Here is a 23763-nt window from a genome sequence, read left to right as displayed (position 1 = left end):
TAGAGGGAGATGAAAAAAAGAGAGAAAATGTGTGTTGATTGAAAATAAAATTGTAAATGACTAATAATCTAAAAGACTGCTAGAAAAAAATTAGACTATTCCAAAAATCGTAAAGTTCAGAAAGCCAACCCAATCCCACCCCTTTGAAAAAAGGTATAATTTAGTTGTAGAACAAGACTGCCTTGCTAATAACACTGTGGAAGAGTTTCAAGTTTATTCATAGTTATTTATTTTCACAACATATCTATGACTCAAAGCCACGATGACCTCAGTAGCCCCATTGAAGAGACAGAAGTCATGAGTCAAAGCTTAAGTGACCTGCCCCAAGTTATAAGGAGAAGCGTCTGTAGACCAAAACCAGAAGTCAAGTCTCTTCACTTTCCAGCCATTTTCCTATCAGTCTTTTGTCAACAATACTAAAATATGTTAAATCTTATTTCTCTGCACCTATGGTTCAGTAGATATTGCTGACATGAGCTTCACTGTGAAATTCTATTTTAAATAGTGGCTATGCTCATAGCATAATCAACTCTAGGTAAAATAAGAACTAAAAGGGAATAGAAAATTCCCATTTTAAAATTTGAGGAACCCCAAGGTTGTTCCCTCTTCCTCCTACCTTACCTCCCCAATTTTATGTGTGAATGTGTCCCAACATTAACCCGTTGCTTTGTTCTACTTTTTGCCCCCTCTGCTCCATATTCCTTGCTTATTTCCTGTTTATATTGTTATTCTTTTTGTGTGCAATGGCACAATAAAGAATTCAGAGGCCACCCGAAATCAGAAAAGGCATTTATTATTCTTTCTCATGAGAAAGGATGCCACCCAAACGGTAGAGGTTGAGGGCACTTTAATTATAATTTACATTTATTCGGTCTGAATAAATGGGTACCTCCCCTGAACAGAGTACAGGAGAGTACAGAGGACTCAGATGGATGCCAATCCTTTTATAGACCCTCCCTTTGAATCTCCCACCAGACTCTTCATTGGCCAGATACAACTCCTTGACTACCTATGTCATGCCCTCCTCAAATGGCTTGTTTAAGCACGTGTACAAGCCTCTGACCTTTCACCTGACTGACCTGAGGCTTGGTTTCTGCTAGATCAGAGCTCTGATTGGAATGAGTTCCATTCACCTGACTTACATTGTGCTAAAGCTGGGGGGAAGGGGGAGGAAGAGGAATGCTTTCAAATCTGTGGAAACAAATTTCTCCCCCATCTCTTACACTTTCTTCAAAAACAATACAGTCCTACCCTTCTTTTAAGATTTAGTTCAAAACACCCCACCATAGCCATTAAACCTTCCTCATCTACTCCCAATTCCCTATTTTTGCCCTTTTCTGAATTCACTCACATCTGCATTCTCCGTCTAATTTCCACTGCAGTTTCAATTGCCAAAATCAATTATGCTATATCTCCCCTTAATGCATATATGTGAGTCTTTGTATCTTATAAGGACCTCATTGGAGGTACTATACTAACCTCCAGGTTACCTATCAAAATGCTGGATATGTAGTGAGCACTTATGTAATGACCATATCATCAATCAACATTTATTAAGCACGCTATATACCATGCATTGTCTTAGGTGTTGAAGATACAAATGCAAAAAAAAAAGAAAGAAAGAAAGAAAGAAAGAAAGAAACAATCTGTACTCTCATTGAGCTTACATTAGTTAAATGCAAGGTAGTTTGTGAGAATGGGTCCTAACAGTGGAATGGAGGAAGAAAAGCTTAGCTGAATCTTTTTTTTTTTTTTTTTGGAGCAGGGAAGGCAGGGCAATTGGGGTTAAGTGACTTGCCCGAGGTCACACAGCTAGTAAATGTGTCAAATGTCTGAGGTCAGATTTGAACTCAGGTCTTCCTGACTCCAGGGCTGGTGCTCTACTCACTGTGCCACCTAGCTGCCCCAGCTTAGCTGACTCTTATAGGGAATAGAAGTACTCTACGAGGCAGAGATAAAAAGTAGGTATATTCCAGGGATGGGAGATGGCCAGTACAAAGACATGGAGATAAGACATGGAGTGCCTTGTGTGAGAAACAGAGAGAAGCCAAATTTACCTGGAACACAGTAGGTGGGAGGAAGAGCAATGTACATTGAGACTGACAATTGAGATTGAGAACAAGTTGTGTAGGATTGTAAACGTTAAACATAAGATTTTATATTTTTTCCTGGAGGTAACAGAAAGTCACTGGAGTTGATTAAGAGGATAATCACAAGGTGAGATTTGTGCTTTAGGAAATTACCTTGGAAGGAATGTGTAGAATGGACTAGCATGGTGAGAGACTTGAAGCAGGAAGATCAATTAGGAGGTTGTTCCAATAATCTGGGCAAGATATGGTGAAGGCCTGGAATAAGGTGGCAGAGGCACGTGAGAAGAGAAGAGTCAGATGCAAGAGATACTGTGAAGGTAGGAATAGCAAGCTTTGACAACTCATTGGATATGTGAGATGAAGAGCAGCAAGGAGTTTGGGAGGAAAGATAATGAATTCAATTTTAGACACATTGACTTTAAGATATCTTCAGAATGTCCAGTAGGCAATAAGTAATGTTGGACTGAAACTAAGGGAAGAGAATGGAACTGGAAATATAAGTCTAGGAGTTATCTGCATAGAGAGGATAGTTAAACACACCCACACATATACACACATATATCTATAGATAGACATCTATACCTATTTATCTCTCTCTCTCTATCTGTATATATATATATATATATATATATAGATAGATAGATAGATAGATAGATAGATAGATATACAGAGAGAGACAGACAGAGACAGACAGAGAGAGAGAGACAGAGAGAGAAGGAGAGAGAGACAGAGAGAGAAGGAGAGAGAGAGAGAGAGAGAGAGAGAGAGAGAGAGAGAGAGTGAGAGTGAGAGACAGAGAGAGAGAGAGAGAGAGAGAGAGAGAGGGAGAGAGGGAGAGAAGTTATAGAGGGAAAGGAATTATAGAGGTGGAAGTGAAGAGGGAACAGGACAGAATCAATTGTGGTATGATGGTGAGCCAGCAAAAGAGGCTGAGAAGGAGCAGCTAGAAGGTAAAACAGGAAAAAGTAACATCACAAAAAGCTGGAGAGGAGAGTATCCAGGAGTAGAGAGGTATTCAGCAGAGTCAAATGCAGCAAATAGGAGGATTAGGACTGAGGGAAAAAAAATCTATCAGATTTGGCAATTAGATTATCTTTATTTTCTATATAGGTCCAGTCTAGTAACTGAAAATCAAAATTGACTCTACTTGGGAAATAGAGATCCTCTTTCATGGTGATTTCCATAGTTTTTCCTAACACTATTGCAGAAACCTCTGGGGCTTCAAGTCATTGCTTAGATTCTTAAAACAGTGTTTTTACAAAGGAAATACATCCATAATCAAAGCATCAGTGATGAGTCAAGCAAGCAAACATGGTAATTTCTAAGAAGGGTTAAATAGTTTCAAATCAGAAGTCAAAATTATATTTATACTAATGACAAGCCTTAAAATGTAACACACCATCCAATTTTTGCATAAAAATTACACATTTTAAATACCAAAAGCTTGATGTGAATTTTACACTCTGTTTATGTTAAACCAAAAAAGTGAACTTAAAAGTAATCATGTAAATTGAATGATAATAAGAGTTCTTTTATATTTTTAGACTACTTCAAATGAATAATTTAAAAGGCATCAAGCAAAATATTTTATTAACATAAAGTTAATGGTATATTTTTATAGTACCTGATTTTCAAAAATTTGCACTAAGACATTATCATAATCAGCTCATGTCAGTAGTATGCCATTTTACATACACTATTTTTGAATAAAGTTAATGCACTCGTTGGCACAGACTCTCCGTTTAAATCTCATTCCCGAACTATCACTGCTAGCCTTATTAAAATACTTTTAATTTGCCAACTTCGAGGCAAATCTGAAGTGAAGATGGTTCTCCTCTTTGAAATGTAATTTCTATCAGCAGTGTATCTGACTGACTATATAACAAGGTCACATAAAAAAATTGAGGCTTTTTTGTTAAAAGAGGAGGGAAATCATAAGGATCAGCGGGTTATGCACCATGAAATCGAGCAGGGAGGCTTTTTTATTCAGAAATTACATGATGATACAAATAAAATTTTATAGTGGTTATGCTCTTGTAAATTAGATGTTTATTCCTTTCCTATTAAGGTATCTTTTTTTTCAATATGCCGACTTGCAACTGTAACATTAATCTGTAAATTACCAGTGACAAAGACAATTGATTCATTTTCAAATTTTCAAATTCATATGTAATAAGTTGAGTGTAAATTATATTTTGGATGCAAAATTAGACCAATCATTCTATAATCTGTTTTTTTTAACATGATAACAAAAGAGAATAAATATCCTTTGTCTGACACTGCAGTTCTGGCCTTTTAATGATAACTGGCAAATAATAATAATATGCGATTATTCATGTTGTATTAAGAAATAAGTGATACTTAACTTTCAAGATCAGTATAGAGCTTAATGTATGACCCCAGTATTTTCCTTTAAATCAAGTAGATCCCAAGTTTCCCTTTCAATTGAGCATCCAAGTGTATCATTCTACCCTTTCCACAGTGCATAAATACCCAGCTGGGAGAGCAGAGGCCCATTATCCATCCATTCACTCATTTATTCAACAGACATTTATGGAGCACCTGCCATGTGTATGCCCCTGTACAAGGCATTATGAAGGACAAAAAAGAGGAGGCCTTCAAGTAGTTAAAATTAGTAGAAGAAATGAGTCAAATATGCAAATAATGATAGCACAAAATGGAGTAAAGGGCATCATACAAAAGGTACCAAGAAGGTGCTATTAGAGTTCAAAGGGGTGACCCAGAAGTTTACCATTTGGAGAAAATTGGTGGCTCTTTTACTTTTTATATTTTTTTAAGATTCCCTTCCCACATGCCTTTCTTCTCAGTGTTCTCAAATTAGTGTCATGTTCTATCCTTGATCCCCTGCAGTAAGTCTCCATGGTGTTTTATGCTAGAATCAAAAGCCTGGAATAGTCCTTCAGAAACCTTTAAATAAATAAATGGATGTAGAATAAGGATATTTTTCTATTGCTCCTAAGATTTCCTTTAAAACTCTCATTGGTTGTCTCTGAACAAAGATAAATTTTCCATTTTTCTTGAAGCTTTAAACTTTCTGTTTTCTTAGCATCCAGTTTTCTCCCCCACCCCCGTGTATGTGTTTTAGTCTAATAGTGCTTTCTGAGTGCCTAGGTACTGCTGTGATAAGTGCCACAGAAATTCGTATGTAGAAAGATAGATTACTCTGAACCAGTTTTCATCCTCCTTATCCAAGCAAAACTTCCAGTGGGGGAAAAATAGAAAATGTAGAAAATGCCTTTAGTTTAAAAAAAAAAAAGTCAATGCCATTTTTTTCTATATAAGGAATATGGGATTATGTCAAAAGCAGAAATATAGCGAATATTTGACTTCTGAAAAGAGGGACTTTTTTTAATGGTAAGAGCAATGAGAGAAATGCTACTGAGGCATAGTAAGTGATTAGGAGTTCTGTCTGCATAGGATTGGACTCTTTATGTTGAGCTTTAATGCTAAAATTACGAAGGACTTAAAGTGAATGAATTTTGCCATAGCTGCGCTAGGAATAAATTGAAAGCACTGAGCTAAGTACAGTAACATAATGAGAGGATGAGCAATTGCAAACGTAGGGCTATGGAAACAAACTTGGCATGTTTAATTACCCTTATCAAAGAACTTGATACTTTGATAATATACTGTGTAAAAATGCTGCAACATTTGAGAATAGTTTGAATTAAAAATTCCAATTGATGGTGCATCAAAATAAAGTATAAACAGATGATGAGGGTGAATATGTAGTCTCAGGAGTTTTCTATCAGTACTTCAGTGTGTCTGTAATCACCCAGTAAACATTTGAAGCCCCCCAAATGTTCAGATGATTAATTAAAAAAAAGAAAGAAACAAAGCAGGAGGATTTTTGGTATGTGCAGTCCAATGGCCAACTTCAAAGATTCCTTGAAAAGAGAACACTTTGTGATGGAAATACTTTTCATCAGGGGTTTCCTATTGCTATTTGATAGTTGAGATGCTTTCCCATAATATTTTGCCTGGCATAGTGCAACCTTCTCCTTTACCAGAGCAAGAATGTTTTTGAAAGAAGCCAATATGTAATGGAAGTCATTACTGGAGGTCTAGTTTCATAGGACTCTGTTTCACTTTGGGAAACAAATGCTCTTGACGCTGTGAGGAAAATGCTCCATGTGTAAGGCCTAGCACAAAATTTTTTAGAGCTATGAAACATTAGAGGAGTTATTTCACAAGCCTCCAATTCATTTTGCATCAAGTTAAATAATAGATGGCTTACGAAAATGTTGATTTCTCTCTAGATTAACTTTACAAAGTAATGGAATAAAGAACAAGAAGTAAAGCAAAGATTTCTTGAGATTAACATTCCGTGGCTGTAAATTGCACAGCAGGTGTTGATGTGCATCAATAGAGGGAGTTTCTTCACTAATAATTCCCTATACCAATGAAATCAAAGGTCTAGTACACTCCATCAACCCTCTGTAAAAACAAACAAGCAAACAAACAAATAAGTGCTTTAGGAGTGATAACTTTGAAGAGTATTTAAAGTTAAATGCATACTACTTTAGGTACTGGGAATTCCAAGCTAGGAGTGGGGACAATTACTTCCAGAAGAAACTCATTTCATTTTTAGATAGCTCTTATCACTGGGAAATTTCCTCCCTACTCCTTACATCCAATTTAAATCTAAGTCTCTGCAACTTTTACACATTATACCTAGTTCTTCCCTTAAGGGCTGAGCAGAACAAGTCTAATCCCTCTTTCAGATGACAACCCTTTAAATTGTGGAAGACAGCTATTGTGTGCACTCCTAAGTCTTCTATTTTCCAGATTAAACAACATCTGGACCTTCAATCAAACATCACATGGCATGATCCCATCTCTTACTATCTTGTGGAAACTCTCCAGCTTATCAATGTTCTCCCTAACATCCTGAACTGAATATAATATTTCATATATGATATAATAAGAGAAGGAAAACAAGAGCACAATAACCTTTCTTGTCCTTGACATTATGCCTATTTTAAGGAGGTGAAAATTCCATTCTCTTTGTAGTTGTTGGCCGTCGATCACTCTTATTTAAATTTTTAGTCCATCAGAACCCTAAGATGTTTTTCAAATGAACTGCTACCTTGCCATGCACGCATGAACTTCTTGAATGTATGTGTAAGACCTGTAAGAGCAACTGTGAATGACACATTTTGGAATTTGGTATGGAAAACAAATCCTCTGTACAACTGATTGTTCATTTCTGCAATGCTTTTAGTATTGAAATTAATCTATTAACCACTACTAGGACTCATTTTATTACCAGAGGCAAAAGACTTTCTTGGGTGGAGGCCATCTCATTAGGGTATCCAAATTCCTTTGAAAAAAGTTCTCTCTCTCTCTCTCTCTCTCTCTCTCTCTCTCTGTCTCTCTCTCTCTCCCTCTCCTCTCGTCTCTCTCTCCCTCTCTCTCTCTCTCTCTCTCTCTCTCTCTCTCTCTCTCTGTCTCTCTCGATGAGATCTCCCAAAGATCAAAGCATTCAGAGGATCTGGCTATCAACAACCAACAACAGCCTATCTGAGTGGTCTGGAGTTAAAGGCTGGGGAAATTTTTTTAACTGATTGAGAAAACCTCATTGCATTAAATAGCCGAAGAACTTAGTGATTACTTCCATAAGTGAAATGTTTACTTTCTTCAGAGGGGCAGAGCACAAGATACTCATTTCTACTAAAATTCATCTCATTAGATTTAGTCCATCATTCTATTTGTCAAGATCTTTTTAAATGATTCTGACTCTGTAGTAGGGACTGAAGTTAAACTGTCTATATTCTTATATGGGAAAATGATACATGTAACTCCTAAAAAATCATCAAAGGGTCTACATAGACAGAGAGCATGAGTGTCAGTTGATTTTGTTGGGATGTTCTCAAAGAAAATTGAAAATTTAGACAGAGGGATGCCATGAGAGAAGAAAAAAGGGAGAGGAAGAATGGGAAAATTAATCTGAGAAAAAAAGAGGTTCTAAATTGGTTCAAAGAGCAAAGAATATAGATATACATTCAGTTGGATATAGAAACCTAATAGAGAGGTGGTAGGGAAAAGGCATAAGAAAAAAGGGAAAGTGTAATAAAAGACAGGGGTGGAGTAAGTGAGGTTGTGGTTAGAAGTAAAATAGACTTTGAAAGAGGGATAGGGTAAAAAGAAAGAGAAAGAAGGCTAAAAAGAAGAAAACAGGATGGAGAGAAATATACAGTTAGCATTTATAATTGTGAATAGTAATGGGATGAACTCACCCATAAAATGGAAACAAATAGCAGAATGGATTAGAAACCAGAATCCAAAATTATGTTGTTTACAAGAGAGATACACTTGAAGCAAAAATATACACAGAGAGAATTAAAATAAGGGGCTGGAGCATAATATATTAAGTTTCAGATGAAGTAAAAAAAGGCTAGGGTAGCAATCACGATTTCAGACAAAGTAAAAGCAAAAATAGACCTAATTAAAAGAGATAATCAGGGAAACTACATTTTGCTAAAAGGTACTATAGATAACAAAATAATATCAAAAAATTTTCAGCAACTTTCTCTGATAAAAACCTCATTTTTCAAATATATAGGGAACTGAGTCAGAGTTGTAAAAATAAAAGCTATTCCCCAATTGATAAATAATCAAAATATATGAACAAGTGTCTTTTTCAGAAGAATGGATTAAAACTATTTATCGTCACATGAAAAATAATCTAAATCACTATTTATTAGAGAAATGCACACTAAAACATCTCTAAGATACCAACTCACACTTAACAAAAGTGACAAATACTGGAGAGGACATGGCAAAATAGGTACACTATTGAACTATTAGTAGAGTTGTGAATTGGTTTAACCATTATGGAGAACAATTTGATGCTATGCCCAAAAGCTATAAAAATGAGCAAAAAATACCACTACTAGGTCTATATTCCAAAGGGATCGAAGAAAAAGGGAAAAGACCTAATGTGTACAAAAATATTTATAGCAGCTCTTTTTTTTGATGGCAAAGAACTGGAAATTTAGGAAATGCCCATCAATTACAGAATGGCTTAACAGGCTGTGGTACATGATTGTGATGGAATGTTATCATGCTATAAAAATGAAGAATGGGATAGCTTCGGGAAAAAAAAAAGAACATATGAACAGACGCAAAATTGAAGTGAAAAGAACCAGAAAATCCTTGTAGACAGCAACAGCAATAATTTGATGATAATCTATTGTGAGAGACTTAGCTACATTGATTGATACAATGATCAAAGACAATGAAAAATGCTCTCCACCTCGACAAAGAGAATTGATGAACTCTGAGTCCAAATTAAAGTATAATTTTTTTCGCTTTATTTTTGCTTTTTTGCGACATGGCTAATTTGGAAACACGTTTTGCATTATTTCAAGTGTGTAATTGATAGCATGTTGCTTGCTCTCTCAGGAATTGGAGGGAGAGGCTAGAGATATGGGGAGAATTTAGAACTCAAAATTTTCAAAAAGAGTTCAGAGGATTGATGATGAAGTAAGCTATTTATCTCTTTATAGAGAGGTAGATTCAAGATATATAATAATATATATAGAGATTCAAGATATAGAATAAGGCCATACATTTTTGGACTTAGACAATGTGAGAATATATTTTGTTTGATTATGCATAGTTGTTACAAGGATTCTGCATCCCTTTTTCTTTTTTTAATTGGGGGGATAGGTGGGAGAGAAAATAAATGCTTATTAGCTAAATTTTTTTTTGAAATAAGATGAGAATACTGGAGTAGCTAAAAAATTTCTTCTAGTCTAGATCTAGGATCCTATGAAGTCCATCTAACTGTACTATTATCCATACCATATGTCTCCATTTTTTTTCCGTAAAAATATCTTTGGAAGCTTTGCTTAGTTTAAATCTAAGTAAACTAAACCTACATTTCCTCGATCTACCTGTTTAATCCCTGTCAAAAACTGAAACAAGTTTAGTGCAACATCTCTTTTGGATCAAGTTAGCTACTCTGTGTCTTCACGATTACTGTTTCCTTTTGTAGTAGTTTGCTGACCATCCCATCAATAATATATTTTAGAGTTATACTAAAAATGAAAATCAAGATCATTGGCCTGTACTTGCAGACTCTAGCTGTTATGGTAGAAAGAATGAAAAATTGAGAGTCGGAGGACCTGGATGTGAGTACTGGTCTGTTTGACTCCAGGTGAGTCACTGGTTCTTAATCTGTAGAATGTGGAAGTTGAATCACATGGTCTTTAAGGTCCTTTCCAGTTGTAAATCTGTGTCCTTATTATTGGAACTAACACATCTTCCTTCTTTTGAAATGGAACATTTGCCCTTCTCTGGTGTTGTGGCGTGTCTCCCACCTTAGGATCTTTCAGAGATCACTGACAAAGGCTCATCAATCACACCCAATAGTTCTTTCAATACCCTGAGATGTAGTTCTTTGGGGACTGGGAACCTGATTTCATTAAAGACAGCTCAGTGCTCTCTTACTATTTTCCTACTTATCTTGTATTTCAACCCCCTATTAGCCATTTTTGTTCTGTCCTTTGCAGCCCAAAGAACATCCTCTCTGACAGAGAAAATAGAATTAAAAAAAAATCCTTTTGGTTATCCTTATCTTACCTCACCAGCTTCACCTCATTCTGAGCTTTATTGTTCCTGACACTATTCTTATAGGAACATGCCATAATTTTGTATTCATCTTCTATCACCTACCCTTACTTCCATCTTCTCTACATGTCTTTTTAAAACTAAGTTGATCCTTCATTCACATTAGCCACAATGATCACACTGGGCACATGTTCACATGTTCTTCTTCTGCTTCTTTTTGTACTCTGATCCACTTTCATATCACAGGAAAATAGGGTCATAGATTTTGAGGTGAAAGGAACCTTAAAGGCCATTGATTACAATTTCCTCATTTGACAATTGAGGAAGCCAAGGTACAGAGAGGTTACGTGACTTCCTCAGGGTCTCATAGATAGTACATGTGTGAGGCAGGATTTGTAATCTTCCTAACTACCTGCCCCAAACTCTGCACCACAGGCTCACTTCTATCTTTATCTAATCTTGTAATAATCTGTGCTCTATGAAGCATTTATTTTACTGTGAGCAAATTTCACTACATCCTTTAGCTTTTACATAATTTCTATAACTCTTTGCTTTACCTGAAACCAGGGTCTTTCCTGGCAACATCCATTCCAATAAAAAACACTCCTTTGCCACTCCTCAAGAAATACCGGGCCAGCATACACCTAACTCTTCGTTGCTGCTTCTACACTATTCTTTCTTTAAAAAAAATCATCAATTAAGAAATAAATCAACATTTACTAAACAGATATTGTGTATGAGATATTGGTATACAAATATAAAAATGATGAACTTGATTATAAAAGGATCTTCACTTGAGGGTCAAAGAATTTTTCTTAGGGAGTTTACACTCTTCCATAATCACTCAACAACTCTTTTGAAGTCTATGCCATCCTTTAGACCAGAAGGGTTTAATCTAATGTCTGTAGACATTTTTCTTTTATAACTATATTTCAATATAATTGATTTCATTTGTAATTCTATGTATTTTATTTTATGCATTTAAAAATATTATTCTGAGACATGGTCCCATAGGCCAGCTCTACAGAGCCAAAGGATTCCATAATTAAAAAAAAAGATTAAGAATTTCTGTTCTAAACTATTAACTCTATATTCTTCTCACTATTGTCTCCCAAAAACTGAAGGACACTCTTACACCTTCTTTGATGACTTTAGCACCTGGCTCATAGTCTTTCTCCTTATGCATTCTGTCACATCATTCTTCATGATTTTAACATCCAAGCCTATATCTGTTCCAATATCTTGGGCTCACAGCTCCTTAACTTAGTGGAAAGAGCACCTAAGCTTTGCTTAGTTTAAATCTAAGTAAACTAAACCTACATTTCCTCGATCTACCTGTTTAATCCCTGTCAAAAACTGAAACAAGTTTAGTGTGGCATCTCTTTTGGATCAAGGGTTCTAGTCCTGCCTCCCCCACTTACTAACCACAAGATCATGGGCAAATCATTTCACTTCTCTGGGTTCTAGTTGCCCCATCTGTGAAATGAAGGTGTTGAAGTAAATGATGTCTAAGATCTCTTCTACGTGTAAATGTTTTGATTCTATGATTGTATGTGGTAACTAGGTGGCTTAGTTAGGAGAGAGAATGAGGTAGGCTTGGAGTCAAGAAGACCTGAGTTCAAATCTTCTTTAGATACTTTCTAGGTGTGGGGCCCTAGACAAGTCTCTGTCTCAGTTTTTTTGTCTGTAAAAAGGGAATAATAATAGTATCTAGTGTACCTCACTGTGCTGGGGGGAAGGATCAAATGAGATAACAAAGGTGTTTTGTAAATCTTAAAATGTGTATTCTCTCTCTCTCTCTCTCTCTCTCTCTCTCTCTCTCTCTCTCTGTGTATATATATATGTATATATATATATATATATATACATACACATATATATACATATATATGTATGTATATATGTATATATACATATATGTGTATATATATAAAATATACATTTATCCATATCGATGATGATGATGATGGTTTTATCAGAATATAAGTTCTTTTTAGGCAGGGACTTGTTTTTGTCTTTGTCTTCCCAGTGATTAGCAGTGTCTGGCATATAGGAAAAAGGACAGGGACTGAACTAGGAATTTCATTGGGATAGGCAACTCCTAGGAGAGGAAACTCCCTTTTTCAATTGTAGGTCAGCATCTTCTCTGCCACATGTTGTTTCGGACACTTTCCTATAACAAACAATGAGAAGTTAAACATCTTATCACTCAGGATCACACAGTCAAAATGTATTAGAAGAGGAACTTGAAACCAGGTCTTCCTGTCTTTCTATCTACCATGATATGGGGCATCTCTCCCTGGTCCATAGAAAGTGCTGAATAACGACTGTTGAATTGAGCTCCATTAATTGTTGTTCAATAACCTGTACTTCTACCCTATGTCATTTTATTGCTGCAGATTAGACTTTAGCACCACTCAGATCCCTTTACCTTTAAGATCTTAAATTCTTCTCTGGCTACAACCTTCTGTCTCTTCATGACTGTATCCCATAAATCACAATCTAAATATCTCTCTATCTTTGATTAAAAAAAAAACTAGTTAAGTGACTTGCTACCAAGACTACCTCAGTTGGAATATGTTTCATCCAGGAATATAGGCATAATGGAAAACATACTTGTGTGCCAAGAATTCAGGGTGCTTCATAATATGACTGCACCCTATTTATGCGAATAAATTTTATGCTCCCAGAACAAAGCCTTGACTCTGAGTGGGTCATTTTCCAAACTGTTCCTCCCAACCCTTCCCATCATGCTCACTACTGACTCAAAGACTATTCCTAATGTCTAAGAAATATAACCTTGTATGGAAGGTTTAAAGAGTGAAAGTACAAAACAAAATCAAATCAAATCATCTGGAGAACCATAAGTTTAGACGTAGAAGGGTCTTTTGAGGATACTTAATCCAACCTCTTCATTCTACAGGTGAGGAACTGAGGAACTGAGACCCAGAGAGCTAATAAGACATACTCAAGGTCATACAAGCCAGGATTTAAGCCAAGGTCATCTTCCAAATCTAGTACTCTTTCCATTCTGCTATTCTATCTCTGATCAGTTAGAATTCCTGTCAAGTCAATTAAAATTATCCTGATCTACCATAATGCAAGTCAAAACTCACATACAAAGAAAACCTAATGAAATGGGATGTAGCATAATACTTTTCTCAATGTAATATATACTCTGCTATCTCAGACTTGAACATTGCTTCATTCCAACTTAAATGTAGTTATCGTTTACTTTTTCAGAAAAATCAAATCATGGAAGAAACCTAAAAACTGAAAGACCACAGAAAAACAAGTTGGATGATGGTGGAATGTTTGATGAGACAATGGCAAATGGATCTCATGCTGAAAAATCTGGGCTCAAGTTCTTTCTCTTCTACTTATCGTCTAAGAGCACTGAGCTCCATTTTCCTTATCTTCAAAGGGGGCACGTTGATCTACATGAGTTCTGAGATTATTTCCCACTTGAAAATTTTTTACAACTCTAGATCATTATATGTGGTAGTTCAGACAAAATGCTTCTAAATTTCAAATTTCTGTTTTTCTTCAGTCCTCCCTATTAATATACATCTTCTTCATAGAAGAAATTAGAACAGTTTGGATATCATGGCTAAGAATTCCTGACTTATCCTGCTTTTTATGAGATAAAGTTTTCCTTCATTCTGCTATAGAGCACCATCTGCAGACCTTAGTTCTCTTTCTCCAATAGTGTCAGGCCTGTTAAGACTCTTATCTCTGGAAATATATGCAAGAAAGCCAACTGTCATGACTCAAGTGGGATCGGCTGTACAAACTGGGCTAAAAGCAGAGTTGTCCAAGCAGAACTGGCAGGAAGGTCACTGCAAAAGAACACTAGCCCATGAAGTAATCATTAAGAAATGAAAAGGTTAGTGGAGGTAGTATGCCCTCGAAACGGGGGGATTTAAGCAAACTAGTTTTTGCCTTAAGCCAAAGAATTTAACTGGATGCTTTTCTGTATGGAATCCTTTTATTTATTTATTTAAAAAATATTATCCCTAAGCTTACCACAAGCTTCAAAAAGGCTGGTGGATGAATGGTGTTCTTGGAGTTTCAACTTGGTAAATCAGATGGAAAGTTTCCTTAGGGAGTGGAGAACTTATCATCAGCTCTTCATAAGATGCCCTATGCATCCTATGCAACTAACTCTAAATGATTGTGGGAAGAGCATATGCTCAGATGTTTAACCCAGAGAAAAGCTGAAAGGTAAACTTTGGCAGGGTTTCCATATCTTTTCTGCTTAGTTGCTCTGTAAAAGCTCTGGTTTATTTTTCAAAAGCAAAATGATAATGATAAAAAATGAGAGATACTTTGCTGAAGTAGAGACCCAGACTTGGAGCTTGGAAGACCTAGGTTCAAGTCCTGACATTGACACATGCTAACTGTTTAACGATGGGCAAAGCACTTAACCTTTTGGTGCCATGAGTTAAATGCCAATCAAATCGCAAGTGCATACAAAAAATAGAACAAAATAAAATCTTCACAAATAGATAAAAATACGTGAAGAAGGAACAGAGACACATTGTAGAGAACCTTAGAATACCAAAAGTAACAGACTATTATATTTCATTGAAAGTTTAAACTATCTGAAGAGGGTGAGATGGGAAGTTATTTTTCAAAGATGCTCATATTTCTTAAAATAGTAGCTGCTTCAGCTCTTGGGGAGCATACATTTTCATGATCATGACACATACCTATGTTTTAGATATTAAACAAGGAAAGTGGTGGGTCATCCTGGAAATACTACAAAAGCCTACTGTTGGAGGAATTATTACTAAAAGGAATATGACGGTGTTTATTCCATGGTGGTAAAATCTTAAGAATCAGAAAAAACTGCAAGACTGAGAAGTATTATTCTTCTGGATTGAGACCTGTAGATAACAGGACTCAATTCTGTGCCTCAGTATATGAGGGGAAACATGGCCATTAAGACATCCATCTTATACTTTCTCATCATAGTAATATTTAAAAAAAAACAAACCTTGACCCATGCATATAATAAACAAGCTGTTGCTGGTTTATTCACGCAACAATCATTAACATTAATGGGGCTCATATGGATAAATGCTCCTTATCCTTTTGCTGATAGAACGTGTGGCAGCCAAATGTTTCTAATTAAAGTATAATTCTTTTTTCCATTTTAAGTGTTTTCATGTGGAGTTTTCCCAAATCAATGATAAAAAATTTATATATTTAAATTAGCACAAGAAAGATTCAACAAATTTTTCAGGACAGGACTAATGACTACCACATTCCAGGTCTCACTTCCTGATGATACAGAATGATTTGATGGCTATTACAGCTTGATTTTCTCCATAATCACTCTTGATTATTGGATTATACCAGACATTATACAATATTTGCTGAATAGCCCAGGGACTGGATCTTTCTCTGTAATTAAGGGCCACAAAACATGCTAAAAACTTGGTCCTAAAAAACAGATGGAGCCTCTTTTAAAGTCTGTTTTGTACATTTCCAACTTGTACTGGTGGGTGGGTAAATATATACAATTGGGCTTGTCAACAATTTTTTCCACCCCTACCTCACTATGCATGATCATATTTCTTTGATTAGTCACTTGAAGTCATAATAAAGCTATCATGAAACCTCTAAATGAAGGGAAAGCATCCAAATCTCCCTTTAAATTCTTAATAGCATGTTCCTTGGTCTTTCCTCCCTTATTATGATGTAAATCAGTCAAGATCAGGGACTGTCTTTGATTTAAAACTGATAAGTACCAAGTAGGCTTTCAATAATAACTTATTGAATGACTGCCTAAAACTGGCCACTGTGTTACAATGACTCATCCAGGGTTCATTTACACCACCCTTAACTGGAGCTAAAAAAAAAAAAATTGACCATGTGGATGAAGAATTCCTGCTGTCCAGACTAGGAACTAGAATTAGAAAGATAGCCTATAAACTCATTCGTTAGTATATATGTGTATGTGTGTGTGTGTGTATGTATGTATGTATGTATGTATATGTGTATATGTGTGTATATATATACACACATGCTTATATGTGTGTAGAATGGTATGTAAATAAGCATATATCTTATAAACATATAGCTACATAAACATGTGAATATTTATATATGTGTATATGTATTTTTTTTTAGGAGAAGGTGGACTATAGTGATGAGAAGTCCTTAATCTGGAGTTCATGAGTTTATTTTAAAAATATTTTGATAATTATATTTTAATAAAATTAATTTGATTTAGAAGTCTAGATATTTTATTTTATGCACTAAAAAAAATTCATTCTTCTGCAAGAGGGGTCCATAGAGTTCACCAGACTGCCCAAGGGTTCTATGTAAGGATGTGACAGAGCCCTTCAAATCACTTCCTAAGACCTGACCATTAAATTTGCAGGGTGATCATTTTATACTTTTAAAATTGGCAAATGCTACAAATTAACACTTGATTCATCTTTTTGTTAAGTGACTAGACTTAAGAAAGGGATTTAGCAAGTGTTAATAGTGCAGATTAAATTTAAAAGTATGTTGTATATACACTCCCCCCCACTTCCCAAGAACTGACTGTTAAACACACTGATAGATTCGTGACACAGATAGGTTAAGAACCTCTGGATGAGACCTATTTTGTTGGTATGAGCAATTTCCATTAAGGAAATACCCTTTACCAATGTAGACTGGCAGCAGTTCTGCAAATTTATATATGTGTGTACATATATGTACACATACATACACACATACAGAATACATTGTACATTTGTATATGTGTATATGTGCATGTATGTATGTATATATATGTGTATGCACATATGTGTATATACTTACACATACATTGTATATATGTATATGTGCATATGTTTGTGTGTATGTATGTGTATGTGTATATATGCATATGTTGTATATATGTGTGTGTGTGTACTCGCACACACACACACATGGACATGACTAGGCAACTGAGATTAAGTGACTTGCTCAGTGTCACACAATCAGTATTTGTCAGACACAGTACTTGAAGCTGGGTCTTTCTGACTCTATGACAGCTCTCTATCTACTACCAATTGCTATCTCATAGATAGATAAATAGCAGTGCTGTAAATATAGTGAGTTGTGCCTAGAAATGAATAGTAGGAAAGCAGAATGAATTGTCTTTGGAAGGATGCAAAATTCTTCTATTGACTCCAAACAGAGTCCCATTTTTTTTTCCATACCAGTACTCTGCTGTTACCATTGTAGGGGTGTGAGACAAGAAACATTTCAGTGTCTAAGTTGTTGGAAATGATTATCATATAGAGAAAAATGTTGTCACTTAGTAGGTGTGAATAGGTTGTGACATATTGTGAACAGGGATTATAGATGATAAATTAACTAGGGATATCTTTAAAGGATTGTATGATTAAAAAAGATGGGCTGGCCATGAGGTGAGAGTAAGGGTTGAATGAATATCCCTTGGGCTACACTGGTATTCTGGAGCTCTCAAGAGAAAGTGAGGAAGGTCTGGAGAATGCTGGGTGGACTCCTTTTGGCAAACCTAATTGGAGAGTGTGGACAAGAATTAGGGAGGCATGAGTGGGTGATGATTTGCATTTTTGGACAGAGTATCCACAATGATGAGATCACAGATTCATTTGAGAATATTTGAAAGTGTCAGTACAAAGTCTCTAATCTGATTTGGGGAGTGGCCATTTAAATAAACTGACTTTTTCCCTCAAAACATTATTCAAAATAAACATATATCTGCATTACAATAATAGCTATTGAATATATGGTGCTTGAAGGTTCCAAAACACATTCTGTGCATTGGTAAGTTATCATGAAAATGTTAAATGAAGAGAAAACATCTAAATCTCCTTTTAAATTCTTAGTAGCATGTTCTTTGGCCTTTCCTTCCCTTATTATGATGAAAATCCCTGAAAATTTCCTGAAGATCAGGAAAACCCTATGAAGTAGGTGCTATTAGTACAGAAGTGGAAACTGAGTCTGGAAGAGGTTGTGATCCACAGACACACACCGAGTTAAGTATCTCAGGTAGAGTTCAAAAACTGTTCTCCCTGATTTCAAGTATAATTCTCTAAACACGGTACCATGCTGCCTCCATGAAGGAATATATATGCAAGATTTATACTGCTGATGAGGCAAGGGTGCTATTTGTCTGAATTTATTTTCCAATCTAGCGGATACTGTCCTAGGGAGCCAGTGCCCTCCCTTCAATGGGTAATGGTGCCTCTGCTGCTTGGCAAAGGACATGGCATCTGGTTCTCTTCTCCTCAAGGCTAAATATTTTTTTTCTGGTATTAAATTCTAAATCCTGCTGGTCTAAGAACTGACAGCTTTGAGTTTGTCCTAAAACCATAGCATTGCAATAACTGCAGCTGCCATCTCATAACATAACTACTTTCTATGTCAAGCTGGTGCCTGGGGTACAATGGTAACAAGGTACATGCTACACAACAGAACTAAAAGAAATGACCTTGTTTTGTTTGGGAACAGATTAAAAGGTGTTTATCTTTAGAAGATAACAGCAAAAGTGGATGATAAACTCATGCCATCCTGGCAGGTACCTGCAAAGTACCTTTCCCTTTATAGAAAAAAAAAGAAACGCTAAATAAAGAAATGATGTAATTTGGCAAGTTTCTCCTGGAATGTATTTTGCTAGTATCAGCTGTGCCCTCCATAAAAGTCCTACTCTAATGTCACATCCTGACATTGACATGAATCTGGGCTGTCAAAAGTTCTGTGAGTGGAGCACAAGTTCTGAAGGGTTCTACCAAGAGGGGAATGGCTTTGACTAAATGCTAAGTTCAGTGAGACATATCACCAAAAGGTTAGCTGTGAAGAAATGAATTTTTTGGCTAAGTTGATCCATAAAACTGATAAAAAAAAATATACATGGCACGGTGATGGCCATGTAACAGTAGCATGGGAGTCTGGGTCAGGGGCAGGCTAGAGATGGTGAAATCTCATTATCTTAGCTATCAGAAGCCCAAGGACTTATGGCAGCAGCTATGCTACTGAGTTAGAAGTGGTGACTAGAGGCAAAATCATGTTGTGAAGATGGCTAGGGGATAAAATCATCCTCAGTCCTATATAGTTACCTTTCACCTCCACAGCACTGGTGAAGGAGTAGAATGAAGCAGAGGGAATGAAGAATCACACTTAAAAAAAAAAAGAACATCTATAAACATTAACTTGGCATACTAAATGAATATGAGAACTTTGTTTGATGATCAATAAGCTGAAACACTGCTGGAAGAGTAGGTTCCTATTCTTACTGTAAATGATACCAGAAGACATAAAGGTGCAGCTAAGTGGAAGAATAGCTCAAAGGCTGTCTTGAGAGAGGCAAATGGAGAAACTCATTCAATGACCATTTAGTAAGCATCATGCATTGTTTTAAGTGAGAGGGTGACAAAGATAAGAAGTGAAACAGGTCTGTGCCCTTGAAGAGCTCCCACCCCAAAGAGATCAAAGAAAGAGGTAAAGGACCAAAATGAACAACAAAAAAAATACTTTATTATAGCAGCTTCTTTTGTGGTGGCAAAGAACTGGAAGTTAAAGAGGTACTCATCGATTGGAGAAAGGCCGCAGAAAGTATGGGATGTTAATGTAATGGAATTACATTGTTGTAAAATGTTGTAAAAATTAATGAAGTAGACACTTACCAAAAAACCTGGGAAGACCTTTTTGAGCTGATAACCCCTCAAGAAGAGGGTATCTAAGCATTTCATCTAAGTACATAATGGCAGACAGCAGAAACAGAGGAGCAACTTATACAATAACCATAATATTATAAAAACAAACAATTTTGAAAGATGGAAGAACTCTGATCAACATAATGACCATGAATCCAGAGGACCAATGATAAAATGTGCTGATAGAGAGGTGATAGATGAAATATGCCAAATGTGACACACATCTGTGTACCAGTTGAGGTGATAATTTGTTTTGCTTGGTCATGCACATTTATTACAAGGGTTCCTTTTTCTTTCTTTCTTTTTTTTCAGTAGGGGTGGGAATAATTGTTTGTTCATTGAAAAATAAAATTCATCTTGTCAGTTTCATTCCATGCCAATAGGCAACCAGAAGCATTTCATGGTGTGTGGGGTACAAGACCCCTATCAATATGAAATAAAAATTCATAAAACAAAGAGGTGTCTCGAGGAAGAACAGAAAGTATTTTATTCAATTCTGGAGAGAAAAGGGCATTGCCTCCACTAGGATGGACTAGCAGAAGGAGGCAGATCACAAAAGCAAAGCAACAACATATATCCTATAGCAAAAGAACTCCCACCAACCACTATTCCTCCTCTCCATTGTCTGGGAGGCGGACTTACAATCTAGGTGCGAAAAGCTAGACAAAGAACCAGGAAATTGAGTATAGCCAATCCAAAACATATCTCCTTATTTAGTAACTAGCTGCTGATGTGGCAATAATATGGCTAAGGTAAAGAGGAGGAATGAGGAAAGAGGGAGGGGGCTTCCTGGAGCAGGGAAGGAACAACCCGTATTTGGTCCTTTTTGTCCTTATTTGGTAACAACTCTGTGCTAGCACAGGGGAGAGAGACAGATTGAGAGGGGGGGGGGGGGCATTTATTGCCCCAGGCCCTGAATTCCTGAGAGTTAGGTAATCACATTCCTACAAGGTTAAATCCCAAAGTCTATTCCTTTCTCTCACTGCCCCTGCTTATTCCAGAAATAATTCTTATATTTTCTCTCCCTGTGAAGTCTTCACAAGAATTATCTGTCACTCAATGGGATCTTTGGTCATCTTACTATGCAATAATACCTGTGATAGTATAAGCAAACAAACCAGTTTAAAAATACCAAAAATTTATCTACTATCTGTGCCTAGAGGTATGAAAAGAGGATGAATTAGAGAAATTTTATGAGAAATTTTCCAGGATACATCCAATTGGATCCACACACATTTCTTTTAATCAACACACATTTACTAAGAGCCTAGGCTGTGTCATGCATTGAGACAGATCCTGGGCACATGCAAACAAAAGTGAAGTAGTTCTTCCCTGCTCTTGAGAAGTTCATAATCTATTACGGAGAGAGAATACATATGTATACAATATATATGAACTTGATTCAAGATCATTTGGGGTAGAGGGAGATACTACTAGCTGTGGGGTGGAGATCAGAAAAGGCTTCATGGAGAAATGGAAACTATATTGATTCTTATCCATTAATCTCTATCTGTAGAAAACCAGTGAGGTGTGTGCTATCCCAAATGCAGCAGAAAAGACCTGAGATTTTGTGTGGCAGATAAGCATAATAAAGGCAAAGATGAGAAGCCAGGGTTCAGGCTGCTTAGCCTTTGTTCTTGCCCCAGCCTTCATTTTCATGGTAATCAGGGAATATCTTGGGAATGACAGGAAGCAGACTGCACACAAATTCTGTGGCCTTTTTTTGGGGGGGGGGGGGGGGTGGCGGCAGAGTCCCCAAAATGGAGCTCAGTGTGGCAGACTCAGAATCAGGGATTTAACAGAAGTTAAAAGGAATGTTTTATCTTAACCCTGTCAGATAGTCATCTGGAACTAAGGACTCCAGGTTGGCTCCAAAAGAAAGACAGTCAACAGCTTGGGGATTTTTGCTAGCTTTTATAGGTTGCTGTGTGGATATGGTGCCTCTTAGCCCTTAGAGATGCACTCAGAGAGTGTCAACCTACCATTTTCAAGGAGACAGTGTCTCAAAACTGCACCTAAGTAGATAGTAACAGACAGCAACAGAGAGCCTTGAAAAATCCAAATAGCTGAAATCCACCAGTGAGGGACCTTTGTCTCCTCATAGAGGACTCCCTCTCTAGGAACACCATTTTGGGAAGTGCTCCAGCTGTGCTTCACATCCCTCTAACCCATAGGTTCCTGAAGGGGATGATTTTGCCCCTTGAGGAGTGCTGGAATGATCTGGGACGGGAGGCAGTAGTGGCCTTGGATGCAATTGGGGGGTGTTGAATAAAAAAGGGGGCAGTGGAGGCATAAGGAAAGAAGAGAAGAAAACTTTGAGAAACCTTCCGTACACATTTCATCTGTTATGTAACAGAGTTGAAGTCATTGTGATTACATTATTTTCCAAATAAACACAAAATGCGAGTTATAACCAATAAGTGGTCAAGTCCACTGATAGGTCTTAACAAGCAAGGATTGGCAGGCAAGCATGTCGCTCATTGTCTGGAAGTCCAGCATGCCTTGGCAGGAATATGTACACATAATAATATGGTTACATGATGCAATATTGTGTGATCAAAATTTCAATGCAGGAAAAAACCACAGATTTACCATAAATTATTAAATTTAAGATGTCATTTAAAAATACATTTTTGAAATGATTCAAATTTAAAAAAAAAACTTTTAAAGGGTTAAAGAAAATAGATTTCTGGGGGGTGGGGGGCACTGAGCAATTTTTTTTAAAAAAGGAGGCAGTAGGCCGAATAAGTTTGGGAACCTCTGCTCTAAGCTGTCCCATTGTCCCTGTGTGGGTATCCTTACTCTGCACCACCTTTTCCAACTCTCTTATACATGTAGTTGATGAGGTCAGGAAACCATGTGTTTTGGCAGTACTTGGGACCCCAAAATACCAACACACCAGATCCTGATCAAATGAATTTGACTGAAGTCTTCTCAGCCAAAGAGAAAAACAAAGTTTGTTACAGATTTACCATAATGGGTAGTCTTAAGAAATCTCACCATTTGTGACACTTGTTCACAAGCCGGTCAGATTCAATTTGAATCTGAACCCCTTCAAGGAGGCAAGATGAAATTTATATACAGAAAGATTGTGGGAGGGGTCTAGGGTGGTCCTGGGGGGATGGGAGGAGGAGTTTAGGGAGGGTCTTGAGGAGTTTAAGGAGGAGCTCGATGGGACTGGGGTGAGGTCAGACTCCAGGAACCAAGAGAATGGGATTAAGGGTGGGAAGTAGCTAAAGGCTACCTGGAGATAACAGACGATGTAGGTCTAGGCTAGTTTAAGGTAACAGATTTGGGCATAGACATTTTGATAGGATCAAGGGTGAAAACTAGCCAGACAATGGAGGGCTAGGCTAGGTTAAAAGTAATCTAGAGATTTGGTCCTAGCCATA

Source organism: Trichosurus vulpecula, chromosome 3 (assembly GCF_011100635.1).
Source record: "Trichosurus vulpecula isolate mTriVul1 chromosome 3, mTriVul1.pri, whole genome shotgun sequence".
Taxonomy (NCBI): domain Eukaryota; kingdom Metazoa; phylum Chordata; class Mammalia; order Diprotodontia; family Phalangeridae; genus Trichosurus; species Trichosurus vulpecula.
This window is presented reverse-complemented; position numbering follows the sequence as displayed.